Source organism: Podarcis muralis, chromosome 8 (assembly GCF_964188315.1).
Source record: "Podarcis muralis chromosome 8, rPodMur119.hap1.1, whole genome shotgun sequence".
Classification (NCBI taxonomy): Eukaryota; Metazoa; Chordata; class Lepidosauria; order Squamata; family Lacertidae; genus Podarcis; species Podarcis muralis.
The window spans coordinates 68,447,629-68,469,522 of NC_135662.1; the positions used below are offsets into that span (position 1 = coordinate 68,447,629).

Sequence of the window (21,894 nt, forward strand, 5' to 3'; positions counted from 1 at the left end):
TTGTAAAATCTGAAATGGCCAGGATAAAAAAGAAACAGGCACAGATCTGCACTTAAAGGTCCAAGAAAAGACCGGGATGGGGTCCATATTTTGCTTCAGTGTTACAAACAGGGTAGGAAAGTCTTTAGAAGCTCATAGGCAAGCAGCAACTTCTCAGCCTCTGTTCTGCATTTGCAGAAGTTGCAATCTCGTTCACACTCTGAAGTGGAACTTGGGGTAGTCACTAGGCCTCCTTTGCAGGGGTGGACATCTCAGCTTGATGAACTACCCCAAAATCTGGGATCTCCTCCAAACTGGTGCTATAGTTTTGCAATCGTTTTGCAGTGAAAACCCCGGGTTTTGCAGCACTCCACAGAGTAATTGATATATCCAAACTGGGTTCGTAGTTAAAGTCCCCAAACTCAACAATGTCTGATTAGTTCCAAACTGGTGCCAAACTTTGGCAAACGTTTTGCAGTGAAAACCCTGCATTTTGCCCTGCCCCACAAATGGAGCAATCACTCCCAAAACCCAACACCATCTAATTCACTCCAAAAATCACCCAGGATTTTAATCAACAGGACCTGAATGAATTAGAGAAGTTTTCCAACCCACCCAAAAAGACTCAAGACAAGAATGGTGGGTAACAGTTTATATTTATATAAACATCTATAAAACCTGCAATCAGAATATTTAAAGCACATTACAAGAGGCCTTTTGTCAGAGTTTCACTTCCTCCATCGTTGAAGCAGGTTTTTTTAGCTAGAACAGAAGACACTGGAATTATCTCCATATGGGATAGATCCACATGTATAAATTTGTAACTAAGTCTGCCTTCAGGGATCCAACTGTGAACTGATGATGTGAGTAAACTTCTTTTTACAGTGGTACCTTGGGTTAAGAACTTAATTCGTTCTGGAGGTCCGTTCTTAACCTGAAACTGTTCTTAACCTGAGGTATTACTTTAGCTAATGGGGCCTCCCGCTGCCGCCGCAAGATTTCTGTTCTCATCCTGAAGCAAAGTTCTTAACCCAAGGTACTATTTCTGGGTTAGCGGAGTCTGTAACCTGAAGCATCTGTAACCTGATGTGATTGTAACCCGAGATACCACTGAATTGATTTTAAATAAGTAAAGTAAAGGAAGCTAAGTAAAGGAACTTGCAAACTCAAGTTAGGAAGGATATTAACAAACAATATATCCTCTCCTGCCTCCCTGAACATTCCCACAGCCTTGAGGATGGGGGGGGGGGGGAGTTAGTTGCCTCAGATTCCACAGCAACTGCTTTTCTCTGAATTGGAGTTGTGAAGTTACTTAGTTTACAAGACTGGTGTGATCTTTTTGCAAAGGATCGTTAAAATCCCAATGAAAACAGAAAACAACTGTAGAGTACAGAGGGACCCATCTGGTCCAAAGACATGCACATTTCCAGACTGCAACCTTCTGACTTTTAAGCCTAAAATATGAACTGGAATTTTATATTTATAAGACGTAACAGAGGTGCTGTCTGTAAGGAGGAACACTAAATCAGAAACGAAGTAGCGTGCATGGGGTGGGTGTGTATTTTGGACATATGTTTCAACAGGACCTGATTTTAAATTAATTTGGTTTGATCTGCAATAATTTGGAAAAATAATAAAAATAATTTGAAAAAAAGAGAATATTGTATGGAGGTCTAATTTAGGTTTGAAATGTAACAACAAAACGTTTCATTGAGAGAAGCAAAGGACCTTTCTATTCCCAGAAGGCAGAATTGGGGATGCAGCCAGATTATATGCATATGATTGACAATTGGTTTACAGAACGGGGGCCCTTATTTGCAATGTTTTGTAATTAGAAGTTTTGCAATCAATATAATATACATTCTTCTCTGTGATCAGAAATAAGTATCTCTTAAAAGGGGCAGTGAGGACATCTTATATTCTGAACACACTTGGTTGCTTTCTAAAACAATCCCAGAGCAAGATTTGTGTGTAAACTCCTTAAGTGTCACAAATTCTTTGGAGCTTTCGCCTGCCAGAAACGGTTCTTTTTATCCTTATCCACTTATTTATTTCCCCTTTAAAATATTAATCTCTACTTGACAGTCAGAGAGCTATCTTCGTGTTGGCAATAGCTGGCTTTTAAAATTAATCATCCTCTTAAAGTTGGCAGATGTTTACAGGAGATTGGTAAAGGTTAAATTGCTCTGTGGAGTTCGGGTTGGGAAACTGGTGATTGTAGCATATTCATCTTGATTTCGTAGCTTGGCTAAGATCCGGGGGAAAGAGGGCATGTGGCAACCCTATTTAAAGTAGGGTTAAATTCAGCTTTAAAGAGAGGGTTTTCGTAACTTGGGCTTTCTCTGGCTAACTTGCTATATTGCTTCCCCTTTGTTGTGGATGTTAAATTCCATCTGCACAACTAGAATAAATAAACAATAGGCTCTTTCCTGGGATTCTTTTTCTTCGCCTTGAAGCCATACACTCTGCTGTTTTTCTCCTCCATCTCTCCCCAGCCCACCTCAGGCGGTGAGCTCTGTGTATCGATTTGGGAGGCTGCTGTTAACCCAAGGAGAGAAACTCAAGTGCAAAAGCAAACAGTTTAGAACCTCGGGGTTCTTTACCCTTTTGAAACACCCCCCCTTTCTTTTCTCCCCTATTTCAAAAAATGTGTGTTTCCAGCCCTGTTGGGAGTCCAGTGTTATTGGAACACAGCAGCGTCTTTCAATACTTTTTTAAAAAAACAAAATATTTTCAGTTTTTTAATATTAACATTCTTTCCATACACTCCAAACATTTTTCATATATTGTATACAGTACTGGCCTGCAAGATCAAACCTATCCATTCTGAAGGAAATCAGTCCTGAGTGCTCCCTGGAAGGACAGATCCTGAAGCTGAGGCTCCAATACTTTGGCCACTTCATGAGAAGACTCCCTGGAAAAGACCCTGATGGTGGGAAAGAAGGAGGGCACAAGGAGAAGGGGATGACAGAGGATGGAGATGGTTGGACAGTGTTCTCGAAGCTACAATCATGAGTTTGACCAAACTGCGGGAGGCAGTGGAAGACAGGAGTGCCTGGCGTGCTCTGGTCCATGGGGTCACGAAAATCCAGAGGTATGGAAGTCCTATTCTATATCCGCACAACAGCCACGTGAGCAAGGTTAGGCTGAGAGTTGGTGGCTGACTAATGCAGGAAGTCTGCAAAAAGTGAGTTCAAAATGTGACACTGCAAATGCTCAAAGAATTTGTTGTCGTTGATCAACGTTAGCAAACTGCCTTTTGTGTTTTCCTGTAAAATAGTGGAATGCAGCAATCAAGACTCTTACCTACCTTTCATGGTTGACTCCACCCTGGCTCTGAACACTTGGATCTCTCCATGTACTGATCCAAGTTTCTTTCTGCCTACTCACCTTAAAGATGTATCTGGGTTGCAAAGAGTGATCCCATGTAAACTCGGATGCATTAGGAGCAGATTTCACCATGGCTCAGCGATAGATCCCTTCTCTTATACTCCTATAATCAGCCACGAGTGATCGGTTTATTCATCATTCATTTATTGCAAATTCATTATTCACAGCTCAACAGCTCTCAAAGGGTGTTCCCACAAGAGAAAAATGTGATAGAATACGAAAAACTACAAGCCCTAAAAAACCATCCCTACAAACTCTGAAAACAGTAACTATTAACAAGAACAACAAAATCAACAAATTGTGGCCCCTACATCACTGCCACACAACACTTGGATTCAGCCTGGAGATTCATATCTCGTCTCATGTTGCAGCTAAGTTGTGGCTACAGGTGATGGCTTTATGGAAAGTGGGTCATCTTGGGTCATTCTCTGCTTTTATGGTTTGGAGGTTACCTCCTCTGAATCTATGGTGTGGGTCAGACAGCTCCGGAGAGACAATGACCTGCAGTAGAGATGAGAAAAGGCAAAGTCACACACCTTTTGCATTGCCAAAAATGCACACCAGATAATGGGTACAACATGGAAGCAGAAGCAAGCCAAAGTAAGGATGTCATGAGACGACCTTCTTGCAACTCAGGTGGAGTGAGATGCTCATCTCCAATCTCGTCCCAGAGGACATCACTGGGACCTGCAACCTAGTAGGCATTGGGTTGAAAGGCAACATTAAGGAAGAGGATAGGAAATGCCACCTGACTCTTCCTGGGACCAGGTTAGTTGAGAGCCTCTTGGGGCTAGAAAGAGGAACGCTGAGTTTTCCAAATTAATAAATACATGTGAGAGATGTACCTTCAGATTGAGGAGTCTGGCCGCCTTTGTCAGCAGTGAACAGGGTCCTGCTGGCTGCCTGATTCCTGCCATTCATGTTTTCAATGATAATGTAACTTCTCGGTTCGTGTGAGGGAGAGAACCAGCTCAGAATCAGATTTGGAAAAAAACACACACAAAAAATTTAAAGATCACATATTAAAAGGCAGACTATGGAAATGCTGCCCGGCTACTGATTGATGTGACATAGGGGAATATTCCCTCCCACGAAATAAAGAAAAAGTATTTGCAGCATTCAGGACAATCTTCTTCTTTTTTTAAGAGAAGAGCAGAATGCTGGACAGCAAAGGAATTGTGATGGAGTCTCGTTTGGAGATAGAGTGATTGACAGGCAGTTGAAGCGCGCCTGTCGGAATGCTGGTTTTGAGCCTAATTTAGGCCGGAGGATTGGAGAAAGGTCGCTGTGGGTGCCAGAAAAGGCCTCTGAGGGACAGGTGAGCCCAAAGGTGCCACATTGACGCTCAGTGTTGGACTTCCACTTCAAAAGCAGCGAGGAAGGTAGCGGCAATACCTTTTCTCCGACAGGCTTGATTCCTTTGAGGGCTGACTTGTTCTCAGGTTCCATCGGAAGAAAAGGAACGGCGTATTGGCTGCTCAGCCGGTCACAGGGTGGGCGGCTGTTGCAGACCATCGCTCCAAATACCTTTCCCCCCAGGAGCAACGCCTGGGGTTAGGCGGTCAGCCGTTGGGGAACTCCTAGGCTGGCAACAGAGGAAAGCTTGCCACCTCTTTATCCTCGCCACCTCTTTAACCTGCATCCTGTCCAACCTACACCAGGAATCAATAAAGTTGTGGCCAGTTTTTTAAAAACTGGGAACATTGTCTTGTCCACTAGGTTTGACTTCTTGCTCCCAGAGAGCAGGGGTTCACTGCGAGCGGGTCCACAATGGAAAGTCCCTGTCGATGAAACAACAAGAAAAGGCAGAAGTAAAAAAAGAGAGAAATGATTGTCTCCCTTCTTTGAAAGAGGTGCCATGGAAGTCTCCTCGAAGGAGAGATCGGCTTCCTTCTTAACCCATTAGCCAGGTTCTCACTGGCCTCGGAACAATTCCCCGCCAGTACGGATCGTTTGCTCCCCTGAAGAATAAGAGCGAGTCCCATCCGTCCTCAGAACACTGGGTTGCTCGAAAAAACACGAGGATTCTCCGCTCCTCCGTCTTCCAGGCCAGCAGAAGGACTTTACACCAAGAACATCTTTCTCAAAAGGCCCTGGAAACTTGCAGACGCCTTGCTGTGAACTGCTCCACAAAGGAAAAGATGAGGCACTTTGCTTGAAGCATAATAATAATCAGCTTTATAAGGCTAATCTTTTGATGATGATGATGATGATGATGATATGTTAAACCACCATATAAAACCACCATATAAAATATAAAAACACATAATACATAATACATAATAAAACAAAACCAACCCGTGTCCTCTGTGGTGCTAAATCTTCATGGATAGTGGCAGAATCACAAAGGAATCCTACTTACGTTTTAAAAGATACAGTGGCTTTCTGCATCTCTTCCCCTCCCTCTCTAACCAACACAACAACTGCCTAACGCTTTAACTCTGACTGACAAAGTAACCCCCTAACTAAGAAAATGGCTTGCAAATCAATAACTCTCTCACCTTATTCCCCTCTTGCCCAAGATGTCTGGCAAGTCACCCAGCAAGGGGACGTGTCACAATGGAGCACATGTCGCAGTGACTTTAGCAACCTTCCTCAACCATGCGCTCTGGCAATTGGGTGGAATCTACACACCTATTAAAAAAACACAATGTTGTGAAAATGTTTTGTTGTTGTTTTTTTAAAAGGTTTTTTTTTGGGGGGGAATACATTGAATTTGCCATAGCTCACCATCGCCATCTACTGTCACATTTGTACACTGCACTTTACAGCACTTTTTATTTGAAGCTGGGTAAGAGTCAGCCACAATGGACCTAATGGTGGGGGACCCTTTACCTTTAAGTTGAGCCCAGGGTCTGAAGGAGGAGAAAGAAACCATTACGTATTGCCACGAACCGCCCTGAGATCTTTGGATGAAGGGCAGTACTGTATACAAATTAAATAAAGAATAACTGTAATAAAATAATCACTGGTTTTAATATTTCCGGGCATGGCTTGGGTGGAGTAAATTTATTTTCACCAGTCTGGGAATCAACAGGGTCGGGTTGGCTGAAGGTTCGAATCAGTGAAGGATGGGGAGTTGCGAGACGTCTAGGAATACTGGATGATGTTGGAGATGCGAGGCAAAGAGCAGAAAAAGCCGAGGGGAAGGAAAGCCGTGGCCTGAATATTAAGTTATGCTTCCCAGTGAGAAAACTATACTGGTGAAAGTCAGAAAAGGGGAGTTGGTGGCTGGGTTAGGCCAAGAAGCTGCCCTATGTGAGGCCATACTGGAAAAAGAGGTCAGAAAAGCAGGGGGCCGGGGGTTACGATCAGTCAGAAATACAGCTGGTGGAGCTTTTGGGTCAGAAATGAATTGCACCTAGTACTTAAAACTGGGTGGGACTAAATTTGGCCGGGGCAGAGATTTGGAGAAATTGTCCTGAAGTAAAATCCATTTGGGTGGAATCTACTCACATAGAAAAAATGCTGTGAAAATGCTTTTTTAAAAAACGTTTTGAAAAATACATTGAATTTCACATAGCACCGAAGATAAATAGGAGTATTCCCTTATGTACAAAATATCCCTTTAATAAACAATCCTGGTTATGGCGCTCTGGTCTAAACCACAAGAGCCTAGGGCTTGCCGATCAGAAGGTCGGCGGTTCGAATCTCCACGGCGGGGTGAGCTCCCACTGCTCGGTCCCAGCTCCTGCCCACCTAGCAGTACAAAAGCATGTCAAAGTGCAAGTAGATAAATAGGTACCGCTCCGGTGGGAAGGTAAACGGCGTTTCCGTGCGCTGCTCTGGTTCGCCAGAAGCAGCTTAGTCATGCTGGCCACATGACCCAGAAGCTGTCTGTGGACAAACGCCGGCTCCCTCAGCCTATAGAGCAAGATGAGTGCCGCAACCCCAGTTGTCCGCGACTGGACCTAATTGGTCAGGGGCCCCTTTACCTTTACCTCCAGGGTTGGTGTCAATCTCATACCTAAGCCTAGTGTACGAAGCCACTAAGAATTTTAAAAAGCATGCCAAGGGAAGAAATGCCAATGGGAAACAGTTGCGTTGAGGAACTTGGAACTTAAGTTAGAGTGTCAGGGAGTTCCACAGATCCTGGGGGGAAAAAAATCTATCTATCTATCTATCTATCTATCTATCTATATCTCAGGGTCTGTGGAGTATCCCTCTTTCTCAGAAGCACAAATGAAATGCCTAAATGGCAATTTATTTATTTTTTTTAAAAAGGGGGACCAGACAAAACTAAGATTGAAAGACAACACAAAACCACTGAAGCAGAACAAAGGCCACACAGTTCCTGGGAAAGTAAAACGTTGAAATGTAGTAACAGATTGTCATTGCTCACCTTTGCAACATAAGAGAAGAAAGCTGTTGCTCTTTACCTTCAACAGAAAAGGGCACACAACTCTCCTTGACTAGCATGTATAGTAGCATTAATGGAAAAGCGCCCCCGCCACCCCGATAATATTTTCACATACAACCAGTGCATTTTTTCTACAAAAATGTTTAGGGGTACTCTCCTTTTCCTACTTATATTGAAATACTGCCCCTCAATGAGGCCAACCGTAAGATTCACAAAATGTTTAGGAGTATGCGTACCTCTGTGTCCCCCCAGAAAAAATGCACTGCATGCAACTATTACGTTAGGGCTGCCATACACCTGGATTTTTCTGGACATTACCAGGATTTCAAAGGCAGAATTGACGTTGGGTGGGGGGAGGGCTTCCCAAAAGGTGGTGCTTTGTCAAAACTTTTGGAGTGTCCTGGTTCTTACTTTTGGAAATATGGCAACCCTATATGATGTGGGAATTAAGATCAAGCCGAGTTTTGCTGAAGACAGCCCTGGTCTGAGTACTTTTAACACTTTTATTAGTTCTCTTTTCCCTCCTGTAAAAACTGCACAAGACACACTCTGTTGAAGTTTTTTGTTTTTTGTTTTTAAAAATAACTTTTACTTCATGGACTTGCAGTTGCAGATTAAATGTATAATGCAGGTAAAAGGTAAAGGTAAAGGACCCCTGACAGTTAAGTCCAGTCGCAGATAACTCTGGAGTTGCGGTGCTCATCTCGCTTTACTGCCTGAGGCAGCCGGCGTTTGTCCACTGACAGTTTTTCCGGGTCATGTGGCCAGCATGACTAAGTGGCTTCTGGCAAACCAGAGCAGAGCACGGAAACGCCGTTTACCTTCCTGCCAGAGCAGTACCTATTCATCTACTTGCACTGGCGTGCTTTTGAACTGCTAGGTTGGCAGGAGCTGGGACCGAACAATGGGAGCTCACTCCGTCACGGGGGTTCAAACCGCCGACCTTCTGATCGGCAAGCCCAAGAGGCTCTGGGGTTTAGACCACAGGGGATTCTCAAATTGCTAGTACGTTTTACACAGATTAAACTGCTGCAGACTAATTGTCTCCGGGGCGCACAGCAGCACAACACAACATACCTGCTGCCCTCACAGTTAAGACTGTTCAACTACCGGTAAGTGCAGAGTTGCCATATTTCAAGAAGTAAAAACCAGGAAACCACCGAAATTGTTGAAACCCCAAAGTTGTGGAGTTCCCTCCCCCAAAAAACCCAAAAAATAAAAAACGTGATCCAGATTCCCAATGCCCTTTATAACACAATTGCACATATGTCTATTCAGAAGTTCAATGGGACTTACAGCCTTTCTTGTGTTGTTGAAGCAAAGTTTACAGATGGCCTGGAACACAGACATGCTGAGAAATACGGGACAAAATGTTAGGAATTTGGAATATCCAGAAAATCAGTGCAAGTGCATTAAGGTACCCCCTTAATTGAGGGTCAGTTTCAAGTCAGCTAAATGGAGTTTGTGCTTCTCATGCCTTCTCATCAATGCCTAAATTTCTTACAAACTTCTTTCTAACTGCCATAATTGCCTAACCAAAAGCTTGAGCGTTGCTACAGCTGCCTCACTGCAATCAGCCCTCACACAACTCTTAAGAATTCAATTTATAGCTATTTTCTTCCAGTAATAAGCAAACAATACTCTTCAAATAGACATCTGAGGAGTACAAATGAAAGCAAGGGAGAAGAGCTATTGTTTAGGGTTTTTTGTTGCTGTCAGGGTGGATAAAAATCAGTGATATATTTTTTTTAAAAAATCCATTTTTATTTTATTTAAATCAGATTTTTAAAATAACATGCTTTTGGAAGAAAAATCTTTCTAAAGATAGTTTTCTATTTAAGTTACATTATAGTCCAAAGATTATTCATCAGGAAATAAGGATTTGTTTTAAGTTTTTTATTTGTGCTAAAACTCAAGTCTAAGTTTTGTTTTTGTTTTATAAAAATTAGCAACACTAGTTAACAAACATGGATACATATGCTATTACGTTATTGTTTTAGTTAAATATATTGTTTAAATTGTTATTAAGGAAATGATCATTTTTCTCCTTCCAATAAAGTACAGCAGAAAAGTTGTCCAAATATAAAGAGCTAACTTATTAAACCTCACAATAATTTCATAATAATCTGTCTGTGTAATTCTAATAGTATAACGAAATCAGTAATTTTTGATATAACTGTAAAAACTACTCTGAAAATTTATTATTCCAAAAACGATACCTTCCTCTGGTTGTAAATATTAAGATTATACCAGCAAGACAGAGTCTCTGTAAAAAATAAAAATAAAAAAAATTAAATCAAGTCTTACTTACTAGTGATTTAAATTGATTGACTTAAATCAAATCCACACTGGTTGCCGTTATTATTCATTTTTGTATCTTTATTTTTAGATGTGGAAATCAGTTTGGTTGCATACTTTTCAATGTGTTTTGTTTAGGTCTACTTTTGTTATGTTTGTGATTGTGTAAATCATTTCCTCTTGCAAGCCGCCTTGAGCATGGTTTGAGCTCTGGAAAAGCAGCATACAAATGAAGCGAGGAGGATAAGAGGAAGGGTTGAACTAAGTTTTGACCAGGCATAAATTTCCCCCCACCCCTTTTTTAAAAACCCAGTCCTGATTTCCCCTCAACGCCATCTGCTTCTCACAAGGAAGGCTGCAATTCTAACCCCATTTACCTGTGAGTCAGCTTCACTGAACGCAATAGGAATTACTTCTGAGTAGACATGCTTAGGATTGCAGTGTAAAATACCACAACCCTTCCACGAAATTGCACCTCCACCCCTTCTGCCCATAGCTGTCAACTTTTTCCTTTTTTTAACAGAAAGTCCCTTATTCCGAATAGGATTCCTCGCAAGAAAAGGGAAAAGTTGACAGCTATGCTTCTGCCTGTTGCCTAAGTCCCAGCTCCTTGGGGCCCGAGCACCCACAAAATTCCCCATAAAGAGCACCCACACATTTTGGTGCCAAAGCCATGCACGCTGCATGGCACCCACAGCCCCGGATCGCGGGGCTAAGCTGGCAGAAACCAAACAGGGCATGCACCCATTATCCCCCCCCCCCCCCGACATATTCAAAGGAAATATTTAAACGCACACAAAGTCTAGGGCCCAAACCTGGCCAGGACAATACTCACCCTGTCCCCTAGGGTTCACAGCCCACATTTTGCTTCCCTCTAACAATGATAAGTCTCAAAAAAGCAAGATGCATTAGGCTTGCTAAGAGTCCTGGCTGCAGCAAGATGGCTGCCTACCTTGTGGGGAGAATTTGCTGCCCAGGTTAGAAACAACATGGCTCATTCGTGTAGCCTGCATTGTGGTTGGCTATAAGCAGCCTTCGTTCCTTTGTCAGTGCTGGCAGGAGGCCAAAAGAGGGTAATCAAAACTGCCTGTTAAAAGAGACCCTCCCCTCCTTTAGCAAAATGCTAAATTATCCCGGCGGCCATTTTAACTGATATTTGATTTTCTGAACTTTTAATGGATTCTTTCATACCCACCAACCTTTCTCTGGTGAAAACAGGGACGTCCCATTCCATAACGATGATTCTACTATTTCTTCCCTACACGGGCTGCCCTAGCTACTTCAGGCAGCTTGCAACCTGTAAAGAAAACATCATAAAACTTTAAACATTTTAAAAAACACCCCTTCCCTATACAGGATTGCCTACAGATGGATGGGGGGGGGGGGGTCAGATAACTCCATACCCTCCTACCTCCAGTGAAAATAGGGAAGCCCCATTCCATAATGATAATTTGACTATTTATACACCACACATCTTACTGAGTTGCCCCAGCCACTTTGGGCAACTGCCAACATATATAAAAACATAATAAAACGTTAAAACCAAACTTCTCAATACAGGATTGCCTTCAGACGCCTCGGGGGTTGGATGACTCCATACCCTCCAACGTTTCTCCAAGGAAAATAGGGACATCCTAAGGAAAAGTGGGACATTACAAGATCAAATAAGAAACCAGGACGGCTTCTCCTCACTGTGCCAACTCAGGGAATCTAGGCAGATTTCCATCTTTTTCTCTTTGCAGAAGGTTGGTGTTCTTTTTTTTAGAGCAGAATATAACAGGGGTTGCCATATTTCAAAAAGTCAAATTCCAGCAACAACAGAAAAGTTGTTGAGCTTCTGGTGGGGGGAGAGGCAAAGTTGTTTAGCTTTTTAAAGTTTTGTCCAAAGTGGCTTTTTTGGGGTTGTTGTTTTTTGTTGTTGTTGTTGTTGTTTTTTGCAAAATCAAAAAGAAATTGGATGGAAAAACGACACTGCCAAAAATGTGCTGCCATACGTCCAGATTTTGCCCATTTATGACCAGACGCTGCTTGCGGCTGCAGTATTCACAATATGCCCAGGAAATTCTCAACGTATCCTAATCATAACTCCGTTTAGGATATTCCACCGTTCTTACGCAGAGTTTCTTTTCTTTCAGCAAAGTAAGCGGCTCACGTATATGCCAAACAAAGCTTGAGTAATAAAGAAAATGGTCATACCACAACATACTGTCTCAGAGAAAGTTGAACGACGTCATGAGGCAAGAACGAGGCAAGAAGCAAGAATGACAGTTGGTCTCTCTAACTGAATTTAACTGCACAGCTGCAGCAGTTACTCCATTCATTCCAATGGGGCCGGCCTGCAACTCCAGCACAAAGTCCCATTGGAATGAATGGAGGACATACACTAAGGTTACCAGACTTTCTCAGCATTCACATGTATGTAGTGAACAATAAGTGTCCCCGGATTCATTGAAAAAAATCTGGTAACCTTAACGTACATGCAAGTGAGCCGTTCCCTAGATCACCTCTAGAGCAGAGTTCACAACTCAAGCTTTGAGGAGAATACGTGGGGAAAACCTTGCTGCAACTCATACATCAAGAAGTACAAGAAGTACAATGTCTGGATACTTTACATAGCCCTTAATGAATATATACAGTGGTACCTCAGGATGAGTACTTAATTCGTGCCGGAGGTCCGTACTTAACCTGAAACTGTTCTTAACCTGAAGCACCACTTTAGCTAAAGGGGCCTCCTGCTGCTGCCGCGCCACCGGAGCACGATTTCTGTTCTCATCCTAAGCAAAGTTCTTAACCTGAAGCACTATTTCTGGGTTAGCGGAGTCTGTAACCTGAAGCGTATGTAACCCAAGGTACCACTGTACCGTATTTACACGCCATCAAATCTAATTTACACCCTAATTTTTGCTGCGTGATTTGGCTAAAAAGAGAGAGAGATGCGCATTAGACTCGAGTAAATACAGGTACATTACCTTTACAGCTAAGTAAGAATTAAAATTTTGGAAATGAGAAAAAGCAATTGGGGGGGGGGGTGCCGTGACAAGAACTACTCTGCAAATTCTGATATCTCATTTGCACTCAAAACACATTGTTAATTGAACTAATAAACAGAAATGAGTCAGCGTCTGAAAACACAGTAATATGTTTATTAGAGTGAAAATACATAAGCGAGAAAAGGCGGTGCAGCCCTTTTTATAATGCGGTGAGTCAAGGTCAGTTTGTTTAAGGCCATAAATCAGAGTACTTTTTGAATGGAAAGATATGTTTTGACTAATCTAGGAGGATGTTTTAAGAGAAGAACCAGTAATAGAAATGTGCAGGTCAAGAGCAAAGGCAAAAAGGATTGTGTTTCCTAGGGTAGGTAATAAATGGCTGGCTGAGACTGACTCCCAGCTATATCTGAAGGGCCAGAGGATTCCTGGTTTTAATTTCTCCAGTTAGTATTGAGGAATAATTATCCCAGTTAGTAATGCAAAATGCATAGGAGTTTCGGTATCTTAAGGCTGCAGCTTTAAGCACAGTAAAAAGGAATAATAGTTTTGAATGTAGTGAGATTTGCTTCTGAGTAAATATGCTCAGGGGTTTGCTTTGCATGACTCAAGTAAATACGAATGTGTACAAATTCTTCCATTTTGGAGAGCCTAAGTTACACTTTCTAAGGGCAAATCCACTCCATATATTTAAACCACTTTTGGTGCCCATTTAAAGAGAATTATGGGAGCCACAGTCTAGCAACCTTTGGAAAGCACTAGATTTTGTATGTGTCTCTATAGAATTATAAGGTAAAGGTAAAGGGACCCCTGACCATTAGGTCCAGTCGTGACCGACTCTGGGGTTGCGGCGCTCATCTCGCTTTATTGGCTGAGGGAGCCGGCGTACAGCTTCCGGGTCATGTGGCCAGCATGACTAAGCCGCTTCTGGTGAACCAGAGCAGCGCACGGAAATGCCATTTACCTTCCCGCCAGAGCGGTACCTATTTATCTACTTGCACTGGCGTACAGCTTCCAGGTCATGTGGCCAGCATGACTAAGCCGCTTCTGGCGAACCAGAGCAGCGCACGGAAACTCTGTTTAGCTTACCGCCAGAGCTTACCTATTTATCTGCTTGCACTTTGACGTGCTTTCGAACTGCTAGGTTGGCAGGAGCAGGAACCGAGCAACGGGAGATCATCCCGTCGCAGGGATTCGAACCGCCAACCCTATAGGGAATCCCATTCTAAGGCCTAAATGAAGTATTTCCAGATCCCAGAAGCTAAACTTTAGCCACAATCCAGTATGTATCCATGCAAACCAAAGAAGTTTTCTTTTGGGCAGGTTTGCGTTACCGTAAAAACCCCTGAAAGCAACAGCGCACGTAAGTTTCTGAAGGCGATACTTGCTAGAAAAACATTTGATGCCCTCATATTCCTGTTACCAGTTGAGATCACAGTATCGCTTAAAAACCCCCACACCAACAGCTGAGTAAAGATCTCATTACTAAATAGTAGAGGAAGGTTGGTTTGACATTTAAGGGTAATGATGACCGGATGCACTTCAGAGCTGACTGAACAAGATAGATGTATTTTTATGTAAAAGGAGAAGAGGAAGACTTCTAATCTATCTTCAAATTTCATAGTTTTAATACTAAAAAGCTGAGAAACTTAAAAAAACAACAACTGAAGTGAGGCTCTGTAGGTGAGGGATACGATCAAATTGCAATTCCATTAGGTGGGGTAAGATAAAGGGTCCTTGTTCTGTTACTAGGGAGGGGGACACCATTTTGTGGTTCGCCTCAGGTGCTAAAATGTCTTGGGCTGGCCATTGTCTTTCTATTCAATGTTACCAGGTGTCTGTAGTGTAGAGGAAAGGACATAACTGGGACTTGGGTTTTTTTCTAGAAAAAAAGATCAACAATTTCAGTGTTTTCCTAAAAACCTCAACAACTGGTCCTAGTTTTGAAATATGACAACCCCATGCAAGACACAATGTCAACTTCCTGCCTAAGAATCACATTCCTCTTCTTTCATCTCACTTACTTTGTTCTGTTGAAATTATTGACACTGTTAAGAGGGACTCACATTTGTTACATTGTGGTGTAATTTAATGAGTCCTATATGCAAAGATGCATATAGGACTCATTAAATTACATCTCAATGTAACAAATGTATGTCGTGGGTTAAACCACAGAGCCTAGGACTTGCCAATCAGAAGGTTGGCGGTTTGAATCCCCGTGACAGGGTGAGCTCCCGTTGCTCGGTCCCTGCTCCTGCCAACCTAGCAGTTTGAAAGCACGTTAAGGTGCAAGTAGATGAATAGGTACTGCTCCGGCGGGAAGGTAAACGGTGTTTCTGTGCGCTGTTCTGGTTCCCCAGAAGTGGCTTAGTCATGCTGGGCACATGACCCGGAAGCTGTACGCTGGCTCCCTCGGCCAATAAAGTGAGATGAGCGCCACAACCCCAGAGTCGGTCACGACTTGACCTATTGGTCAGGGGTGCCTTTACCTTTATATGCAAAGATGAGGATCAGCCCACATTCTAGAGAACTTCCTGCACAAGGGACATTGGAAATTTTCCCCTAGTGCTGAAAGAAAACCAACCTTAGGAAAGAGACTGGAGAACTACAGAAAAAAGCTTAAAACAAAACAAAAACACTGAGCTTTGTGATGATGCTACAGTCTTAATCAAGTTTCCTGACATGTATGCTGCCTGTTTCCACAAGAGACTTTTGAAGCATATCAGCTGACAGTGGAGAATTAATTGAAATTATAAAAAATAGTTAAGAGGCGGAGGAAGATAATGGTCTGACCGTGATTAAAGCCTGTGAAGAGCATAATTATTCATTGAATTATGGGAATGAAGAGTTTTGAAGACTATTTCTTGGAATGAGACATAGCCATCAAGAGGAGGAAAAAAAAATCCTCACAAAGGAATTAATGACTGATTTAATGCACCAACTACAAATTACCTCTAATGTCCCTTCCATTCGAGTGAGAGTTAGCGCAGCAAAGGCAAAGTGGCGTTGGTGCCATCATCATGGTCTTGAGCATTAGAGCATTTTTCGCACAAACACACGCAGGTGCGCTGAGGTTATAACTTCATATTGTTAATTTGGGGGGTGATGCATTCACATAGTGCATCCCTTAGCAAAAATAGGCAAAACAGAATAGCATAGGATACTGACCATTTCTTTTACTTGTGTTCAGCACCCATAGCTTATGCCAGATTGGCACATCATAGCACATAGCCTCCAACATTTCTCTGATGAAAGTAGGCATGTGCTCTTCCATGATAATGCTAATAATAATAATAATAATAATAATAATAATACCCCATCCATCTGACTAGATGTCTCATCTTAATTAATTAATTAATTTTTATAAGGAATGATTTTAGAATGTTGTTTATGCTGTACTTTTGTACTGTTTTATTGTTGTTAGCCGCCCTGAGCCCGGCTTCGGCTGGGGAGGGTGGGATATAAATAAAATTTATTATTATTATTATTATTATTATTATTATTATTATTATTATTAGGTTGCCCGAGCCACTCTGGACAGCTTCCAGCTTATATAAAAACATAATACAGTGGTACCTTGGTTCTCAAACACCTTGGTTCTCAAACAACTTGGAACCCAAACACTGCAAACCTGGAAGTAAGTGTTCCGGTTTGTGAACTTCTTTTGGAAGCCGAAGGCGCTCCATTTTGAGTGCCACGCTTCTATTTTGAGTGCCACACTTCTGTTTTGAATGTTAGGCTAAGGTCTGTCTGTTTTTTCTATTTAGTTTGTGTTTTTGTTTTTGCGGCTCTTTTATTTTGTTTTCGTGACTGTGTGGAACCCAGTTCAGCTATTGATTGATTGATTGATTGATTGATTGATTGTGTGACTGCAGTACATTGAATGAATAAACTTGATTACAGTCACAGACCAGCATAAGAAAAACATATGAATAAAATAGCAGTTAGGATTTAAACAGGTAATTGTTAATGCAAATAAGAACGTGTGTGTGTGTGTGTGTTCCCAAAAGGGAAGGGGAAAAGAAAATATACCTTTCTGCATCTTGATTTGCAAATGCTAGCCCTTCCCTTAAAAAATCCTGAGAGGAAGTAGCTATAGTCTTCCTGTTGAACCTTTAAATGTCTCATCATGACAGAACACCGGTATAGATTTTTGTTTCTGACCTGACCTGCTGTCTTTTCAGTAGAACTTCAGAATAATTCACTGCTGTTGCTGTACCCAGAACTACCCAGAAAGGAAATAATAATTGGATTATTAGTCATCATGCTTGACCATGGCAATTTACCCTTCCAACCTATTAATTTCCTAACAGGCTTGGCAGGAAGCTAAATATATACCAGAGTTATCAGTGCTTCAGCTGGCTTTTCTAACTCACTTCAGAATGTGCTCAGCATGCCTGTTGGATTTGTAAAAATGCTACCAGCAGTTTCCCACTCAAGCCAATAATAACTCCTGAACAAAACATCACTAATAGTTTAGGGAAAATAAACTAAAATCCATTAGAGTTCCAAAATCAATAGCCTCGTCTTGGCATCAGATGAAAGATTTAGAACAGGTGGCTTAAAAACCCCCAATAAAAATAGCCCAGCAAAAGCAGCTGAATGTTATTACATAGACTATTTAGGGTTGCCATACGTTCAGAATTTCCTGAATATATGCAGAATACTGTAGCCGCAAGCAGTGTCTGGGCGGAAATTGGCGAAATGTCTGGGAGAATCCAGATGTATGGCAGCCTATGTCAGCAGTGTCGGTTTTGCTCAGAAAAAAGCTCAGAAAAAGCTGAACACCTCTGATCAAAACTAAAAGTAGCTCAACAACTTTTCTGTCCGGATTTTCACTTTTTGAAATATGACAACCTTGTTATATTCAGCTCTAAAAAAAGAACATCAGCATTCTGCAATGAGAAATAGCTCAACAACTTCGGCCCCCAAAAAGAGAAGCTCAACCGCTTTATCAAAAAAAGCTCACCAGCTTTTCACTTCTTGAAATATGGCAACCCTAGTTATAGTAAAGGTAAAGGGACCCCTGACCATTAGGTCCAGTCGTGGCTGACTCTGGGGTTACGGCGCTCATCTCGCTTTATTGGCCGAGGGAGCCGGCGTACAGCTTCCGGGTCATGTGGCCAGCATGACTAAGCCGCTTCTGGCGAACCAGAGCAGCGCACGGAAACGCCGTTTACCTTCCCGCCTATTTATCTACTTGCACTTTGACGTGCTTTCAAACTGCTAGGTTGGCAGGAGCTGGGACAGAGCAACGGGAGCTCACCCCGTCGCAGGGATTCGCACTGCCAACCTTCCGATTGGCAAGTCCTAGTCTCTGTGGTTTAATCCACAGCACCACCCGCGTCCCACCCTAGTTATATTCTGCTCTTAAAAAGAACACTGACGTTCTGCAAAAGGAAAAAGATGCAGATCTACCTAGATTCCCTCAGCTGGCACAGTGAGGAGAAGGCAGGATCATCATCTAAGTTCATCTTGGCATTTCCCTCTATTAGGTTCACTGTGGCTTCAAAATCCTCAAGAATCGGGGGCTTCATTGTAAGCACCGCCATCTCGTGACATCAGGGTGCTCATACAATCCTGCTCACATGCTCAATGAATGCTAGAAGGGGCAGCAGGAAGGCACCCACTCGCTAGGCTCCCCCCATGCCAATCCACCCTCCCCAAACAGCCACATCAGCTGCAGATTCTGCATTAGGGAGCATCCACCAAGTTGGGAATGCCAGATGCAGAAGCATAGGTACCATTCTTCACTGAAACTGCATCTGCCAGTGGGCTTGGCCAGTGGGTGCATTTTATTTACCCCCTCATGTATTCAATGAATCCACAAGGGAGTGAATCTGAACATTCCTCTTTTACTTATCTGCAGGGCATTGTAAAGGGACGCGGGTGGCGCTGTGGTCTAAACCACTGAGCCTCTTGGGCTTGCCGATCAGAAGTTTGGCGGTTCGAATCCACACGACAGGGTGAGCTCCCATTGCTCAGTCCCAGCTCCTGCCAACCTAGCAGTTCAAAAGCACACCAAAAAGTGCAAGTAGATAAATAGGTACCGCTCCAGCAGGAAGGTAAACGGCATTTCCGTGCGCTGCTCTGGTTTCGCCAGAAGCAGCTTAGTCATGCTGGCCACATGACCCAGAAAAACTGTCTGCGGACAAACGCCGGCTCCCTCAGCCTGTAAAGCGAGATGAGTGCCACAACCCCAGAGTCATCTGTGACTGGACTTAACCGTCAGGGGTCCTTTACCTTTACCTTTTTAGGGCATTGTAAAGACGGAGAATAAATCTCTAGTCCAAGGAGAAGCCCCTTCGTTTATCCTGAATAGAATAGAATAGAATAGAATAGAATAGATTCTTTATTGTCATTACACAAGTGCAACATTGCACAAGTGCAACGAAATTGGATGCCATCCCTTAAAAACAACAAAAGCAAAACAACAACAACAACAACCAAACCAACCACATTCCAGCCACACCCACACCAACACCCATCAAACTCCCAGGTCACACTATCGAGTTACAGCATTCAAAAAGGCCACAGCTCTTGGATAGAAACTGTTTTTCAGTCTATTTGTCTTTGACTTGATGTTTCTATATCTCCTGCCAGAAGGCAGTAGTGCAAACAGACTGTGTCCTGGGTGAGATGAATCCTGCAGGATGTTATTTGCTTTCCTAAGACAACGGGAACCGTACAGTTCTTCCAAAGATGGGAGAGGATGACCAATAATCCTTTGGGCTGTGGTTATGACCTTCTGGAGCACCTTCCTCTCCCTAGCTGTACAACTGGAGAACCAAGCACAAATACAGTATGTAAGAATGCTCTCTATGGAGCCTCGGTAGAAGGACACCAGCAGTCTCTCACTCAGATTGTTCTTCTTTAAAAGTCTGAGGAAATAAATTCTCTGCTGGGCCTTCTTCACCAGAGCAGTGGTATTTGCGCTCCAAGTCATGCCCTGATCGATAGTTACTCCCAAAAACCTGAATTCCGCCACCCTCTCCACCCGTTCCCCGTTGATATACAAGGGCTGAATGTCCGCCTTTTTTTCCCTGTAATCCACCACCAATTCCTTGGTCTTAGCCGTATTAAGAGCCAGATTGTTCTCTCCACACCAAACACAGAGCCGCTCCACCTCGTCCCGATAGGCGGACTCATCCCCTCCTGAAATGAGCCCTACCACCGTAGTGTCATCAGCAAACTTGATGATTTTGTTGCTGGAATAGATGGCTGTACAGTCATACGTATAGAGAGCATAGAGCAGGGGACTCAACACACAACCCTGTGGTGAGCCGGTGTTAAGGCTAAGGGCTGTGGACATATGTGACCCTACTCTAACCCTCTGAGAACGTTCTGACAAAAAATCCAAAACCCAGAGACAGGTGGAGTTGGAGAGTCCAATCGCCTCTAGCTTGGACACCAGTCTATGGGGGAGGATAGTGTTAAAAGCATAGCTAAAATCCACAAACAGCAGCCTCACATAACTCCCCGGCTGCTCCAGATGGGACAGAGCAGCATGGAGAGTGGTGGTGATAGCGTCTTCTGTGGATCTATTTGCCCTGTATGCAAACTGGTAGTTGTCAAAAGTTGATGGAAGACAGGAAATAATGTGACGGCGCACCAGTTTCTCAAAACACTTCATGATGATTGGAGTCAGTGCAACTGGTCTGTAGTCATTCAAACTACTGATTGTGGATTTTTTAGGCAGAGGGACAATAGTTGACGACTTCAGGCAGGGTGGGACAATAGACTGGTGTAAGGACTTATTGAAGATCTTAGTAAAGACCCTCGCCAGCTGATCCGCACAGCCCTTCAACACCTTTCCAGTGATGCCATCAGGTCCAGCCGCCTTCCTCGGATTCGCCATCCTCAATACCTGTCTCACCTCATGTTCCTCTACCGTGAATGAGGGGCCCCTATGGGCTGGTGGCTGTAATACCGGCGTCTCAGGTGGCTCCTTCTCGAAGCGAGCAAAGAAGAGGTTAAGCTCCTCCGCCAGCAAAGGGTCACCGTCGACAGCACCAAGGTTAGGTTTGTAGTTGGTAATATGCTGAATCCCCTGCCACATCTGTCTTGTGTTGTTGCTCCTTAAATTATCCTCAATCCTCAGCCTATAATCCAATTTTGCCCGTCGAATACCCCTCTTCAAGTTTGCTCTTGCCACACTGTAAAGCTGCACCTCGCCTGACCTGAAAGCCCTGTTCCTTTCCCGCAACAGGCACTGGACCTCTCTATTCATCCAGGGTTTCTGATTGGGGTAAAACCGGATGGATTTATTTACTGTGACAGTGTCTGTGCAGTGATTGATATAGCACAGAACTGCCGCCGTGTGCTCCTCCAGGTCTGAACGATCGAAAATATCCCAATTGGTTCTCTCAAAACAGTCCTTCAGCTGGTGAATAGCACCTTCAGGCCAGATTTTAACAGATTTTAATATTGTGGGAGCCCGTTTCCTGAGTGGGATATATGCTGGTACCAGGAACAGAGACATATGGTCGGACTGGCCCAAGTGTGGCAGCTGTAAAGCCCTATAGCCGTGATTTACATTCGAATAAACTTTATCCAGTGTCTTGTCCCCTCTTGTGGGACATTTCACATGCTGATAGAGCGTTGGGAGCACTGTTTTAAGTTCAACATGGTTGAAGTCTCCCGCAATGATGTGCACAGCTTCAGGATACTTGTCTTGCTGGCTGCTGATAAGGCTCTGCAGGCATCCCAAAGCCAAGTTGGCATTGGCATCTGGTGGCACGTACACACCAGTTAACATAACAGCTGTGAACTCCCTAGGGAGATAGGCTGGTCTACATTTAACAGCCACATATTCCAAATCCGGTGAACAGTGACTGCCCACAGTCTTCGAATTATTGGACCAGCATTTGTTCACATATA

General features: G+C 43.2%; 1 long non-coding RNA gene across 6 annotated transcripts; it reads right to left on the minus strand.

The window, feature by feature from the left end:
* Positions 1-3,815: 3,815 nt before the first annotated feature.
* On the minus strand, positions 3,816-11,074 carry LOC144328740 (uncharacterized). 6 transcript variants are annotated; one of them, XR_013394037.1, is made up of 7 exons: positions 10,863-11,074; positions 9,949-9,995; positions 9,026-9,080; positions 6,100-6,224; positions 5,871-6,003; positions 4,215-5,491; positions 3,816-3,870 (listed from the first exon to the last, which is right to left on the minus strand). It is a non-coding gene; the product is annotated as an uncharacterized LOC144328740 (long non-coding RNA). The 6 variants fall into 6 exon arrangements; XR_013394038.1 differs by lacking the exon at positions 9,949-9,995; XR_013394035.1 differs by lacking the exon at positions 6,100-6,224.
* Between the last annotated feature and the right edge of the window lie 10,820 nt (positions 11,075-21,894).